This window comes from Leptopilina boulardi, unplaced genomic scaffold (assembly GCF_019393585.1).
Source record: "Leptopilina boulardi isolate dan_hultmark-lab unplaced genomic scaffold, ZJU_Lbou_2.1 LbouV2_221, whole genome shotgun sequence".
Lineage (NCBI taxonomy): Eukaryota > Metazoa > Arthropoda > Insecta > Hymenoptera > Figitidae > Leptopilina > Leptopilina boulardi.
This window is the reverse complement of record NW_026137776.1, coordinates 22,787-40,050: the sequence shown is the minus strand read 5'-3', so window position 1 is coordinate 40,050 and position 17,264 is coordinate 22,787. Positions and strand designations below refer to the sequence as shown.

Sequence of the window (17,264 nt, the reverse complement as noted above, 5' to 3'; positions counted from 1 at the left end):
TAAACAGATTAACCTCAGCATTACGTGAATTAATACTGAATTTTTTACTATGCGCCTATTTTAAGAAGTACTTCTGTAAGAAAGGACTTTTCCTGTCATAAAATGTCATTTAAATTATTTTAAGGGTAGGTCAAAGTCAATGCGATTTTTCCATTGAAGTTCTATGTAAAAATTGCTTCGACTTTAACATGCCCTTAAGAGAAAAAGTCATAAAATTAACTTGAAAAATATATATAAATATCAATGACAGTAATTTTTTTGAGGTTATGTGTACAAAATATTATTTAATAAAAACCAAGAAACAAAATTTTAGAGAATCTTTCAAAGGTGAAAAATGAGCTTTTTGTTTGTAAAAATTGTATAAAAATTACAATATAGTTTAGTGCTGCCCTAGTAAAGCAGCACCATCTGATATCGAAACTAAAATTTCGTAAAATTTTCCACAGCATTTACTTGAAAACAAGACAATAAAATGCTTTTTCCTTTAGAATAATTGATTATCGTCAAGAAATACACAAGCTAAAACTTTTTTTTGAGTTAAAATAATGAAAAAAAATTAATGACGATATATATTAAATATGAGCATATTTTTTTTTTTTTTACGAAAACTTTTAAAATATTTTCTCGGAAATAACAAAAAATAATGTAATTTTTATTTGGAGAATTAATAAATACTAAAAAATACACCAGCTAAGATTCAACAATCACGAAAATAACAACAAAAACTTTTATTTTGTTTTGCCTGTTGGCAGAATGTAAAAAAAATATGCTCATACTTAATTTATCGTCATTAATTTTTTTTTCATTATATTTTAACTCAAAAAGAAAAAAAGTTTTAGCTGGTGTATTTCTTGGCAATAATCAATTATTCTAAAGGAAAAAAGCATTTTATTGTCTTGTTTTCAAGTAAATACTGTGGAAAATTTTACGAAATTTTAGTTTCGATATCAGATGGTGCTGCCTTACTAGGACTAACTTATTTGAACAATAAACACAAAATGTAAAATTATTATTATATTGCGAGAAGAAATTTTATGTGAAAATATATATTTTTTTAAATTGCACAACTGGATCTTTCAAGATTTAGTAAAATTAATATTTAATTATAGTTTTATTTGGTTATAAAATCAATTTTTATTTTGAGGGTTCAATCAGTTGAACCGTTATGTCCGACTAAAATGTCTGTTTACTACTGGAACCATAAATTAAAAAGAAAATAAATGCAAAAAACTCGGCAAAAAATTTAAAAAAATTCTGAAAAATGATGTCTAAAAAATAATAAAATAAAAAAATCATATAGGTATCTACTACTGGTGCTGTAAATTTAAAAAATCCTGAAAATCTAAATATCTCACTTTATATCACTGATTCTAAAATTCCAAGAATTCAAAAAGTTTTGTCCAAGTGATACATTACCGACACATTTACATTTATTACCTATAAATTGAATCACATGGTAACTGATTCTTCAATGGTAAATATACTGATAGTCGGTAATTGATTCTGATATTAAAAATTGCTGTTATAATTATAAAATTATGAATTATAATTTTTCATTAAAATTGTAAATTATAATTAAAATTATATTTTTCTTATAAAATTGTTAATGATATAATTATTAATAACAAAAATATAAATAATGTGATAATTGTCAATAAAGTATTACAAATGAGCAAATTAATTTAAAAATTTTTATATGAATTAAAATTTTAAATTAATTTGCTACAATTGTTGATAAATTATTAAAAAAATAAATTTTTAAACTAAAATTCTAATTACTACATTTTTTTATTAAAATATCGTGCTGAATAATAATATAAATTAATTTCAAAATTGTTGCTTCTGATAACAAGATTTTTTTTAAAACTAGCCAATAAATGTTTCTTTTAATGCAAAAAAAATTATAATTATAAAAGAAATCTAACAAAAAAAAAATAAATAAACAATACTTCTAGAAAAACTTTCTATATAAATTAATTATTAATGAAATAATAATTATTATAAATAATAATTAATTAAATAATAAATTAAATAATATTTATTAAATATTTATTAAATTAAATTAAATAACAATAATTTAGTGAAAATATATAATTTATTAGCTTAGGGCACATTTTTGAGTTAATGCAGCTCTGATTATATAAAAGTGGAAGGGGAAGAGATACCGCTAACCGTTTTCATGAGAAACAAGTGTATTTTCATCTTCATTCTCAGTGCCTTAATAAGTTTGGACCAGATGACTCTTTACTTCTAGCGCTAATTATTATTTTTAAATTTTATTTTTAATTTCTAAATTAAAAGTAGTATAAAATTAGTGTTAAATGAAAAAATAGTAAAATAAAAAACTATTCATAAAGTTAATCAAGTGCAATTATCAAAGTTCTCTAGTGTCATCGTTGTGTGTGTAAAAAGAAATTCTATAATTTATTTGATTGCAAAACAAAAAAGAGGTAAAAGTTTATTTTCTTTCTATATATATAAGTATTAAAAACAAATCATTTTTGACATTTCATACACATTCTCACGTGTCTCACGTGGTTACAATTTTTCAAGGTGACTATATATATATATATATATATGACTGTAATTTGCAATAACCGCTCTTTTCACTTAAAAATTAATATTTAAATACTAATTTGTGTAAATTTAATTTTATAAAAATATAAATTTATAATTTACTGTGAAAATTGATATTATTACGTTTTTGAATACTTTAAAAACATTAATTCATCAAATTTAAACTTAGTGAAATTTTGTTTTAATTATCTAAACAAAAATCAATTTTTTTTTTTTTATTAAATTATTAAAATTAAATATATTGAATTCGATGTTCTATTTAAAGAAGAAAAAACTCATAAAATTTCACTACTTTTAGTTACACAATTCTAATTATATTCTTGATAACAATATTTAGATAACAGTTTCTGTTCCCTTTATAATAACAGTTTTTTTTTTGCAGCAAAGTCTCTTTTTTTTACTTTGTTTTCTAACATAAATATAGATGCATTCTTTATTTTATTTTTCATTGATATTAAAATAAATAATTTAATTCTAACATATATAAAAAATACAAATGTTTTAAAATTTTAAATTATTAAAAATTATTATTTTATTTTATATTTTAATTTTTTACTTTTAATAAAATTTTTGTTCAATAAAAATATTACACAAGGCAACATTTTGGCAAGGAAATCATTTCTATAATTGAATATTTTTTCCACAAATGTAAATTAAATATATAGTGTAATATTAAATTTTTTTTTATGTTTGTATAAATTGTAATAAAAGTGTGTGTGTAAACAATTTTCATAAATTGGTTCAAAGACACTATAAAAACTGTTATACATATCACATGTGAATCAATTAACCTATGATGATAACTAAAGGTTAGCTATATAAAATTCTAAACTAAGCCATTTCACTTCAATAATTCCTAATGCTTTTGATTGATAATTTATTATCAAGAATTAAAGCTTATAATTTGGAAAATTTTTACTATTTTTTTCTTTTTTTTTTTTTATATTCACAATAAGTAATTTGAAATTATAAAACAAGTTTTAAAATTATTCAAAATTTAAAATAAAAAAAAATTTATTATATATTGATGAATTTATTACTCGCGGTCGACAATTATAGTGATATAAAAAATCATTTTTTCCGAGTCAAGTAAAAAAGAACATATTAAAAATATAAATAACACAAATAAACTGCGGTAAAAATGAATAAAATTCATTTTTTCTTTATTTTATTATTCTTATTTATTATTTTTTTTATTTATCAGTATCTATGTAAAAAAAGGGTTCGTTTGAACCCGTGTATGTTTTCAAATAAATAAATATTATTATTATATTATTTATTTATTATAAAAATGAAAAAAATTAATTTTTTCTGCATTCTCTTTTTGTTATTTCTTTTTTTTTCATATTAATTTTATTGTTTTATTATTTTTATTTATTTTAAATTAATAAATACTTTTATTTATTATTTTATAATTGTTTAATTATTAAGTAATTTATTAACATATTTATTAATTAGGAAACTGTAAAAAAAACTATTATAAAATCAGTTGGGGTAAATGGGGACAAAAACGCTATTTTTCACAAATCACGTAAGTTTCTTCCTTTAAAAGGTATAATATTTGCGGGTTTATATTTTTTTAAGTTGTTATTTACGTTCCCAGGATTAATTTTATGCAGCAGAAAAAAATTTAGATAAACTTTAAACGCATGAAACTGACTGTCCCCATTTACCCCAAAATTTAGAAAATTTCATAAAATTTCAGGTAAATGGGGACAGCATAGTTTCTAAGAAAATTTTAAGAAAAAAGTTTCCTTAAGTATATATTACTGTATTTAGGGATGAAAAAACTTGAAAAAAAATTTGTAGTAGATATATAATAATTGAACCAATTGAAATTTTTTTATTTTTTTTATTTTTTTTTTTATTTCAGTATTTTGTCTCGCATTTGAAAAAAACAGACTAAAAATCATAGCAAATTTTTTTCTTATTCCTTATGACTCCCATAACAGAAATTCACTTGAATTTTTGATTTTTTTCAATTTGGTAAATAATGACAAGCTGTCCTCATTTACCCCAAAAATTTGAAAACTCAGGGTAAATGGGGACAGCTTGTCATTATTAAACAAATTGACAAAAATCCAAAATTCAAGTTAATTTCTGTTATGGGAGTCATAAGGAATAAGAAAAAAATTTGCTATGATTTTTAAGTCTGTTTTCTTTGAAATGCTCGACAAAATACTGAAACAGTTTTACTTTGATTTTCAAGTTTTTCTGCATTGAGCGATAACTTTTTTTATCTTGCTGCCAATTGTCATGATAAAAGCTTGGTAATACTCAAAACCTCTTGCAGATGATCTGAGGTTAAAAAATTGACGTTAAACTTAATTTTAAAACTGTAAATTAAGCTCCAAAACCTCTTGTCCCCATTTACCCCAACTGACCCTAATTTGAAATATTTTTTTGTTACATAAAAATATTTATGTGCAATTCCATGAGTTTTTTTATCACTTTTCGGAGTAACCTTTCCAAATTAAATGAAAATTTTTTTTTATAATATTTATTAATATAAAGGTCCAAAATAATCACTTTTTAAGTAAAAATAATTGTTTATTTAAAAAATACAACAATAAATAATGAAAAAAATTCACTTTTTTTTCTGCACCACCAAATAAATTGGTTTAATGATCAAAATTTTCTTTATTTTTCAAACTTTCATACCGCACAAGAAAAATGTCATAATTCGAAATAGTTAACTAACAATTTTAAAACAATGTTTGTTAACTTTTTTGTATTTTACTTACTGTGAAATGTCTGCTAACACTGCGCGCGACGTTCGGAAGTTGTCGCTCTCGTTATTGAGCAGAAGCTCATTACACTAGCGTAGTAAAAAACATGTGTGAAAAGTGAGGTTTTTCATCCTTCAAAAATGTTTTTTTCTGATTTTTTACTGCAAAGTAGATAATTAAAAACCATTCAATGTGATAACCAGAAATGTTTACGTTTCGTTTAATGACAACATAACCTCACTTTTCGCACAACATGCTTTCTACTACGCTAGTGTAATGAGCTTCTGCTCAATAACGAGAGCGACAACTTTCGAACGTCGCGCGCAGCGTTAGCAGACGTTTCACAGTAAGTAAAATACAAAAAAGTTAACAAACATTGTTTAATAAATTGTTGGTTAACTATTTCGAATTATGACATTTTTCTTGTGCGGTATGAAAGTTTGAAAAATAAAGAAAATTTTGATCTTTAAACCAATTTATTTGGTGGTGCAGAAAAAAAAGTGAATTTTTTTCATTATTTATTGTTGTATTTTTTAAATAAACAATTGTTTTTACTTAAAAAGTGATTATTTTGGACCTTTATATTAATAAATATTATAAAAAAAAATGTTTCATTTAATTTGGAAAGGTTACTTCGAAAAGTGATAAAAAAAAAACTCATGGAATTGCACATAAATATTTTTGCTATTTACTGTGTATGTATATGTGTTTGTGATTTCCGTTATTTATATAATTTTATCAAAAATTTGCAAAAAACAAAATAAATTACAGCATTACAAGCAAAATTTACAAAGTTAAGGAATTCGCTTACTTTATAAAAAAATATTTAGATAATCTTTTCATGACTTGCACTTTTATTTTTTTACAATTCATGTATAAGCGAGGATTATAGATTACAAGGAGCCTCTATACAAAAACTACCGGAAATATAAAACAGTCGCATTGTATTTTCTTAAATTCTCACAGAGATATGAAATGAATATATATATATAAATTGAAAAGAATCTCAAAATAATGTAATACATTATTTCAAGGATACTTTTTTTTGATAATATTAATTTGTTATTATAATTATAAAATAAATATAGGAATAATTTGTGCGATTAGGACAGATTTTTCTATAAAAAGATAAGAATTTTTTTTTTTTTTGAAGAATATATATAATATAAAACCGATTTTACTGAAATGGATTTTGTCTGTAAATATATTGCACTTTTGTATCAATGAGTGTGTTTAGACTTTGTTCTCTAATATTGTCACGATTCAGAGTTAAATGGAAAATCACGTTAAGATTTATTGCTTCCTGATGATAGCGGTTGGAGAATTTTTAATTCTTGTTTAAAATTTACACAAAAAAAAAAGAAAATTTCCCTTTTTTACTGTTTGGGTTTTTTTTAAATTTACTATAAAAAATTTCTTGATTTTCAATACTGTAAATATGCTTAAATTTCTAAAGCAAAGGTTAATTATTTTTTTACTTAAAGAAATTTGCAAAATTTCTCATAATTACATTATTTAAGAACGTTTATAACCAGGAATTCGGACCTCCTAGAAAAAAAATTAATTAACGTTTAAAAAATTAAAATATTATTATTATTATTAATAATAATAATAATAATAATAATAATAATATTTGTTGCACTGAAAAAAAAATTTGTTTCAAATAATCGCAATTACTTGACTATTATCAAATAAATATTTAATTGAACCAAATAATTTTTCTTTGCAATAATTTCTGTATTTGAAACAAATACCATTTAATTGACTCAAATATATAATAATTATTTGGTTGAAGTAAATATTTATTTAATAATAGTCAAGTAATCGATTATTTGAACCAAATAAATTTTTTTTCAGTGTGGGAAAAGAGATACTAAAAAATTTAGAAATAAATTTAGATCTGATTAAATCTGATCTTAAATATGTAAGAAAATAGAATAAATAGTAAAAAAATTTAAATGTAGGTATTATTATATAATTGAATTTTTTTTTACTAAGTATAAAATTTTAATCATATGCAAAATGTATAAATAAATAATTTTGTGATGTTTTAAATTTTATTCTTTGAAAATTCATATCTTTTTTTCCAACGAATATTCTTAATATTTTAACTTTTTAAACGTTAATAATTTTTTGAAAATTAAAAACATATTTTTCTAAAAAGGTCTGCATTCCTAGGCATGAACGTATTTAAAAACATTGATATCTAGAAAATATTTATTTATTTATTTATTTATAAGACGGGCTATCAAAGCCCTTTCGTACAAGGTACAAGGTACAAAGTACTCAATATTTCTAAATAGATAGAAATATACTAAATTTTTATAAAAACTTTGCGGATTTTCTTGATTTACACATTGTGCTAATTTTTAAAAAGAAAAAAAAAAAATTTTTTTTTTACAAAATTAAAAACTAGCAAAATAAGATGCAAATTGACGTTACAAGAATAAAATCTCGTATATACCTAATTATTTTCAGATATGAGCATACTAAAAAGTTTATAATGCAAGTCATCGTTTAGAGTATCCTTGAACTACGTAATATGTTATATCGGAAGAAGAAAATTAATTGAAGAAATAAAATTCATGGTTATGTATAGAATTTTTATAATATTGATAAGTCCATATAAATATTTTCTTTGGAATTTTAACACACATCACTTTTTTGTTATAGTTCCATATTATAATATGATAATGATATTCTAATATTAGCTTTGTATTATTATGGAAATTATCTTTTCAATATATATATATATATATATATATATATATATATATATATTTATACTCCGATATATTATTTATTTATATAAACTGCAATAATGGTTATTGAATAGCATATAATTAATTCTATATTGCTTTTCAAGTTCAATGACTTTGCATTTGAATGTCTGAATATAGAAGTAGTGTAACTGTTTTCAGTCAGAAATGGGAATTTATTTCATTCAGTTACATAATTTGAATAAGTAAACTTTGATGTATATATACACACATATATATATATAATTTCGGCAATTTTTTTCCAATTTCAATAATTCTTGAAAAAATTTTCAAATTTTTTCGTGCAAAAATGGGTTAAAAATTTGAAATTAATTTCTAACTACATTTTTACATCTTTTAAAGAGGAACAACTTTTGTTAAGGAAATTTTTTTTTAATTATATTTTTTGAGAAAAATGGTGCGATTCCAGGTGAGATTTTGACTTTTTCGAAGTAGGGTGTCGATTATGTAATTTGATTTGACGTCAAAATCAAATTCATTTTAACGTCAATGTCAAATTTAATACAACAAATTCATTGTTTTATTTAACTTAGACGTTAAATTAAAATTTAATTTTTTATTTCAAAATTTAACGTCGCATTCAAATTTATTTTTTGACACCAATTTGACGTATTGCAATCAAAAAATAAATTTATTTAATCAAATTACTTAATCGACTCCTAGGTTAACCGATTGCAATGAAACTTTGGAATTTTGTTATATATAGTAAGACTAATCTTTAACGTAAATTTCAGCTTAAAATATTTGTTAGTTTACGAGATTTGCAATAATAACAAAAAATTTTAAACTGCTATATCTTCCGTTCTAATAATCGGATTGAGATATACTTTTTTTTAAAATGTCAAGGAAAATGAGAGGAATAAATCTCTTTTAGAATAATTTTTTATAATTTTACAACTAAAAAAATTATTAAATAATAATTGAATAAATTTCAAGCGACAATCTAAAATTCAATCACTTAAACGCTAAAATGATCTTACCAGTGTTTTCTTTAATGTTTCAAAGGAATCCAATTGTAAATGCAAGTTTAACTTGGTTAATTTTAATAATTTACGAGTATAAACAATTGCGATTTCTGCTAGTTGACGTGCAGACGACATTGCGCACGCAGCATTTTCACGTAGCCAATTTAGTCCACGAATCACGTCAGCTGGTTACAGGAGAATGCTGCGTGCGCAATGTCGTCTGCACGTCAACTAGCAGAAATCGCAACTGTTTATACTCGTAAATTATTAAAATTAAATAAGTTAATTTTTCTAACGAATTTTTAAAAATAAGCGAAAGCTCTTTTGGATCAAAAAAGAAAAATTTATTAATTATCCTGATTAGAAAAAAAAAATATAATACTTAAAACATTTTTTGTCTTAATTTCAACGATAAACGACTACATATTTCGACTTTAAAAATTAAATTCGTTGTAACTTTGAAAAAAAAAAATTTTCCATAAAAACAAAAAAATAATAGTCATCTAAAAAGAGTTGAAAAATAATATTTTGGAGAAAAAAAAATTAATTTTCAGCTCCGACGATGTTTAGCCTGCCAGATTTAAAATGAATTCGGTCTCTAAATTTTCTTAATTTTTAGAATAGAAATTATTATTTTTTTAAATTCAAAACGTAAGACACGTTCATTTTTAAATTCATCAATTTATGGCTAAATTATTTTCTAAATTAAATTATTTTTAAAATTCAATTGTTTTTAAATTCAATTATATTTATTGCTCAATTAAAAAAAAAAAAAGAAAAACTTAAGTACCGCGATTTTGATTATAAATTAATGTGAAAATTTAGAGAAATAGATAAAATAATCGAAAAGTACAATCCATATAATAGACGAAAAATTTATAAATCAATGTAATTTGAATTCAGAAAATAACGTTAATAAAGATTTTTAATGTAATAAATTGTTTAAAATTAAACATTCTATAATTTTTTGCCTAAAAAATATTTCTTGTAGTTTTTATTAATCAACAAATTATAAAAAAATATTTTTTTTTTTAGCTAAACAATTTTATAATTTTCCGTGTTAAATAAAAATTAATTTCTATAATCGTTGATCATAAACGTTGCGTACTTCAGCCTTGTAGAAAATAACTGAATATGAAAATAATTGAATTAAAAAAAAATTTTACAAAAAATAATTAACTTGTACCAAAAGTTAATGAACTGTACTATATTAGATAATTAATTTTAAAAGAATTGAATTTTTTCAAACGATTTGTATTGTGAATAAATTAATAGTGTAAATTAATTTAAATAATATTAATGAATAATTTGTAAACATTAATTCTATATCTTAAGAATGATTTAATGTTTACTTTTTTTTTTATTTTTACAAATTCAAAATAAATTATTGTTATTATACCAATTGTATAGTCATATAAGTTCATTAACACTCAGAAGTGTGACACTTTAAAATTAAAAAAGCAAATAGATTTTAATGAGTTTAAAGTGAAATAATTTTTATAGAGTATAGTATAATATACTTCTTAATTTAAATAAGAAATAATTTTTTAATAATTAAATTTAAGACCTTTAGTGATTTTTTTTCCTTTTAATGATTGATAAACTTTTATAGTTTGATTAATAAGTGATAAATTGTTCAAAAGATAAGAGAAATGGCGCTTAAGTGACAATTATTATTTTTCATTTTTTAAATCGTTATTATCATAAATTATTATTATTACTATATTATTATTTTATTATTATACCTATTATTTATTATTATTATTATAAATCACGACAAAATTTTTTTTCAATTTACCGGATTCGCTTTAACCTTCGAGAGTTTTTGGGATCGCTGAATCAAAATTTTATGTTAATTTTTTTTTAAAACTCAAAATAGTGGAATCAAAATTTTATTTTGTTTTAAAACAAGTCATTTTTATTTTAATAAAAAGTAAATTCGATCAGTCAGTGGGAAAATAAAACATAAAACAAATTTTATGTTATTTTTTAAAGTTGCTTTTAAAAAAAAGTTGAAAATTGTTTTATTTTGTAAAATTTTATTAATTTTTCAAATTTCTATTGATCTTTTTTTGTTGTATTTTATCATTTCTTGTATATTTATATAATTAAAAAAAATAAAATTCAAAAAACATAATGAGAAAAGAAAATTGAAATAAAATATTGTGAAGTTGTGGATTTAATTAATACTTTTTGCTAATTATAAACTAAATTTGATTGTATACAATATTTTACACTATACAAAGTAAACACGCTTTAGTAGTATTAGTTGGTATATTGTTGAAAAAACACGCGATAATAATAATTTATCTTTTTTAATACTGCAAATTGACAAAATTCATAATTTTTCTCTCAACGGTAATGTGACATTTATAATTATCATAAAATGAAATAAAAACATAAAAAAAAATTAAAAATTTTTTTACATAAAAATAAAATTTATTTCTAATTTAATTATAATAAATATTAGAATTATATTACCATTTTTATTCAGAATTAGTTTTTTTAAGTTTGGGGGAAAAAAATTTTTTAAACTTTTTAATAAGTATACAATGGAGAAAATAAATCTAATAAAAGTATAATCGATAAATATTAAATTCAAACGTTGACTTTAAAAATAAAATAATCATAAAATAAATAATTTTAAAATTTTGAAAGGGGCGCATGATTATTCCCCAAATTTCAATTTCATAATTTTCAAGATATTGAAATTCTTATTATCGAAATGTCATTTCACATAATTTTTATATTGCGAAATAACATTTAACATAATTTTTATTCTTTCGAATAATCATTTATTCTCATTTTTAAATAATAGAATTATCTATTGACATAATATTTATTTTGCCGAAAAATTCTTTAGCATTAATTTCATTCTTCCGAATGGTTATTTGTCATAATTATTAATTCTCCGAATGCTTACATAACCTAAAATTCATTCATACTAATCGCCATTTAATATAATTTGCATGTTTTTGAGTTGTCATTTTACATAATTTTTATATTTCTAAATAACGTTTAACATAATTTTTATTTTTTCGAAAAATCATTTATTCTAATTTTTAAATAATCAAATTACCTTTTAACATAATTTTTATTTTGACGAATGAGCATTGGTACAGTGACTATTATAAGAAATAGAGATTATGAAAAATTATATATCGGCAAAACAAAATTTAGGACATTTAAATTTTCTGTGTTTTGTGAATTATGTCAAATAGAAAATAGTGTCAGTGAATTTTAGGTTATGTGGATTTAAAAAAAAATAGCAATTATAACAAATAAAGTTTAGAAAATTGAAATTTACGTAAATTAATATTTCGAAGCAATAAAAATTATACTAAATGGATATGTGATTAGATGAAAATTCTATAGATAATTGAAATTTGAACATTTAAAACTTCTAACCAATGGTCATTCGTCAAAATAAAAATTATGTCAATAGATAATTCTATTATTTAAAAATATGAGAATAAACGATTATTCGAAAAAATAAAAATTATGTTAAATGGTATTTTGCAATATAAAAATTATGTGAAATGACATTTCGATGTCTTGAAAATTATGAAATTGAAATTTGGCGAATAATCATGCGCCCCATTTAAAAATTAATTTAATTAAACTAAAAAAAAAAATGTTTAATTCATAAAAATATAAAATATTTTTTAAAAAGTTTCATGTACAATATGATTTTTTTACCGTTATTTTTTTTAAACAATAATCTACATCAGATAGTGTTCTGTATATAATTCTAATACTGTCATAATAGTGTATAGAAAAGTGTAAAAAAAATATAAAAATAAGAATGACAGAGAACAAATGGTCAACTTCCGCAAAGTAATTATTTCGTCCACTTTATATACACTAATAATTATTACTTATACATTGTTGGCATGAACCTTAAATACAATTATCTATAATTACTCGAATATATTTTTTTAAATCTTTATAAAAAATAAGAAAATACATATTTTTTTATTTTTTTGACTTTTGATAAAAATTATGGAAGTTATCATTTTTTTTAAAAAATTTAACATCGTGTGAAACAGATGCTTTTTTGAAATGCGTTTTTCTCATTTATATACTAATAGATAAAAAATAATATTATATATGAAATTTATACGATTTTTCTTGAATATTTTTATTAACTTATTGTTTTTTATTTTCCAATCTAAAAATTGGAATTATTTCTAAGAAGTGACTTCTCAAAACCGAAATGAACGATTTTTAATTTTTTTTTTTAACTCAGTCACTGATGAATAGGTAATTTTTTATTTATTTTTTATCTATGAGTATAACATCGGAAAACGGGTTTCAAAATTATATCTGCTTTAGACGATGTTAAATTTTAAGAAATTCGTAACTTCCATAATTATCAAAAAATTAAATTCTTATTTTCTTTTTTTTCATAAAGATTTCGACAAAAAAAAATCCAGTAAAAAAATTTGAATGAACATCTCACGTGGAATGCTCCATATGCAAATTGTAAAATATTTTACTCATAATTTATATTCAATTAGATATTAGATGTATAATAATTATAATATTAAAATAATAATAATAATAATTAATAATAATATTAATAAATTTATAATTTAATTTTAAATTCAATAAATATTTCTATGTAACAGAGAAAATTTTTTTAAAATATAATATTTTTCACATATTTTATTAAATTTTTTTAATTAATCTCGACTAATATTGTATGCGTAAAACATATATATATATATAATTCTCTTTTGTTTAGTGTTGGCGTATAATTATTATCTTGTTGTGTATCTATCGTTATTTTTAGATATTCAATGAAATACCTACTGTAACTGGATAAATAGTTTATTATTTATTCTCTTAATTTGTTCAAATTTTTTTTTTTTTTAATAAAGATTTTAATATTTGTAGAAGTAATGTAAAACATTAATCTTAGTTAAAATTTTTTTTCATTGTTATTTTATTAAAATTAAATAAAACTATTATCATAAATTTTGACATACAAATTTTTTATATAAAGAAAAATAATTTTGTTACTCATTGCATTATTATCATTATTATTATATATTAAAAAGCGAAAAAGTCAAACAAAAAAATATTTAACTCCATAAGTTAATTAATTTTCAATGTTATATAATTAATTCCAATAATTTTCTATAATATAACAAATTAATTATTATAATAAAATTTTGTGACAAATAAAAATTTTCAAAAAAAAAAATGCAACAATAGTTACTGATATTGTTTCTGAGAACAAAAAACATTCTAAGTATAATCTTGTTTCTAACAATATATGTAAGTTCAACAAATGCATTCAAACGAATGTAATGATTTATTTCAATAAAATCGGATAAGGAAAACGCTGAATCATTTTAAATGACTGGCATAAAGTCTCTCTTGAGAAATTACATGTTAAGATTTCAATTAAAAAAAAAATACTATTTTGCTTAAACTTTAAACACTTATGGTACTTTATAAATTAATGTTTTAATATTATATTGAATACAATTTTATAAAAAAAAATATTTTCCATTTTTTTTTTTTTTTAATAAGAAAGTTATAACAAACATTTATTTCTTAAAATAGAAATTGTTTAGGTAATTAAAACAATAATGTGATATATAAAGCACATATTTAACAATGATATGATTCAATATTGCCATATGATTGCAATATTTATTAATGTTTATATATTTTTTTGCAAATTGTTGCATTTTATTTTTTAGAAAATAATAAAATAAGTGAATAAAATATCAAAATTGTTATTATGCACTAGAATTGTTTAAAATTTTAATTTTAGTTAGTTACATAGATAGTTTTTTCACTTCAGTAAGTATATATAAAAGAAAATGATGAAATAAATTCTTATCATTATTTCTCAGGTATTAATTGCAATTTTTTATCATCAGATAAATAAGTGAAGTGGCGATGATACTTGTTTTGAATGATTTAATCACCTAAATGTCAGTCACCAGTCATAAAGACAAAAGTATTAATAATTTAATAATTGTGTATAATACATAAAGTATAGCGGGAGGGGAAATATTCGCGGTTACAACAGGTATAAATAAAACATTTATTTATGAATATGAGGCAAAATATGGCGACTTTTTTTAAAATTTAAATTAGTATTTAAATAGGGGAGAGTGACAAACAGTAGGACAGTTTTTACAGTGGGACACTTTAATTTTCTGAAAATCTACTTAAGGGTATGTGGAAACCTCCCACGTGACCTAGTATGGGAAAATGTGTTTTTGTAGTATACATCTTACTTTAAAATGAAAAAAGATTTTTGTCTAAAATTTTGAGGGATGATAGATTAGGGTACAAGGAATCTTGCTGTTCTCCGAAAAATACATAATTTTGCGTTAAATTATTAAAAAATGAAGTTTAAAAAGTGTGATTTTTAAACGAAAATGAAAAGAAACATGGCGGCGCATACACAGACATTGCTTGAGTGTGTCAGTGCTCCAGTAAACAGCGCCAATTTGAGCAAGTGGCCGCTGAATGAACTATGATGTAATACATTATTTTACTATTTTTTGCTTTATTTTTATTATTTTTGCGTTAAGTTATGGTAAATGAATAGAACAGCGAGATTCCTTGTACTAAACTAAATTATTTCTCCAAAATTTTAATCTGAAATCATTTTTTATTTCAGAGAAAATTTCAAACCCCAAAAAAACGTCCTTTGCCCACATACCCTTAAAGAAACTTGATCAAAATTTAAATGTAAACCATGTTTATGACAACACATTATGATAATTTTTACCCAGATAGGATAGTTTTAAAAAAAAGTTTACTTGATACTTCGTTTACTTATGCTTTTAAACCCAAATAGCACAACTATTTACAGCAATTTTGCAGCAAGTTTGCAATGCCAAGTTTGCAAAATTGCATTGCAAAATTGCTGCAAATTTGTGGCAAATAGCGATATGTCCTCCCTTTTCCAACTTTGCATTATAAGTTTGCAGGAAAATTTTTCAGAAAGTTTTGCAGAAAAATTTCTTTGGTAGTTTGCAGAAAAATTTTTAGGAAGTTTGCAGAAAAATTTCTTAGGAAGTTTGCAGAAAATTTTTATGTCAAACTTGAAGAAAACTTGCAGAAATTTTTAGAAAAAAATTTTTAAATTTTTGAGTTGTAAATATGATAATATTTTGTTACTGGATAACTTTGCTGTGGAAAAGGCTACTAAAATCTATTGCGCAGCCCTAGGTGCCATAGATAACTACTGCGCATGACATGAACTTGAGCAAATAATTAGCAACTTTCTTCAAGTTTGACATAAAAATTTTCTGCAAACTTCCTAAGAAATTTTTCTGCAAACTACCTAAGAAATTTTTCTGCAAACTTTCTGAAAAATTTTTCTGCAAACTTATAATGCAAAGATGGAAAAGGGAGGACATATCGCTATTTGACACAAATTTGCAACAATTTTGCAGTGCAATTTTGCAAACTTGGCATTGCAAACTTGCTGCAAAATTGCTGTAAATAGTTGTGCTATTTGGGAATATAATATCCAATAATTTAAAATATTTTAAAATTCCATAAACAATTTTTATTTAAATAATTTCTTGTAATTGTATGTTTTTAACACTGGGACACTCAACACTGGGAAAGGTAAAAATTGAAGTTTTTTTTATAACTAAAAAACAATAAAAAATTCAAAATTTATAATTAATAATTATTACAATTATTGTTCGACAAATTTTAAAAAGTAACACTTGGTAAGAGAACGATTATTCAAATTTCGTGCGAAATTATTTTTAGGTTATGACCAAGTTATGACGTATGATCAGCAGTACTGTAAATGTGAAAATAAAATAATAGCCATTTTTTTATATGAAACTTGACATGGTATTATAAAATTGTAATATATTATTAAATTATGAGTGTTTTGCAACATATATGTTAACGTTTTTAAATGCAAAAAAAATATATTTACAAAGTATGAAGCAGAATATTATTATTGAATTAATTATTCGGTATTTAATATAATAGGTGTCCCACTGTTGAACATTAACCTTCAAAACAAGAAAAATGTATCAAGTTCCAAAAACTTGAAAATTTTTTCCATTTAATCGCAATATAATCTTAATAGAATATGTTTATTGTGTAGAAAAGAGTTCAAACTTTATGTTAATATCAAAAAGTGTTCAAAAATATGTAAAATTGACATATTAATAAATGTCTTTTAAAAAATGGTGTCCCACTGTTTGTCACTA

The 17,264-nt window shown here is 21.6% G+C and overlaps 1 protein-coding gene across 1 annotated transcript in view; it reads left to right on the top strand.

Moving 5' to 3' along the window:
• The first annotated feature begins 2,205 nt into the window (after nt 1-2,205).
• Nucleotides 2,206-17,264, top strand: part of LOC127279612 (ATP-binding cassette subfamily C member 4-like) — a 35,326-nt gene continuing 20,267 nt past the window's right edge. The window contains exon 1 of the mRNA XM_051302061.1: nt 2,206-2,450. The gene's annotated coding sequence lies outside the window, so the exon portion shown is untranslated. The remainder of the gene's footprint in view (nt 2,451-17,264) is intronic.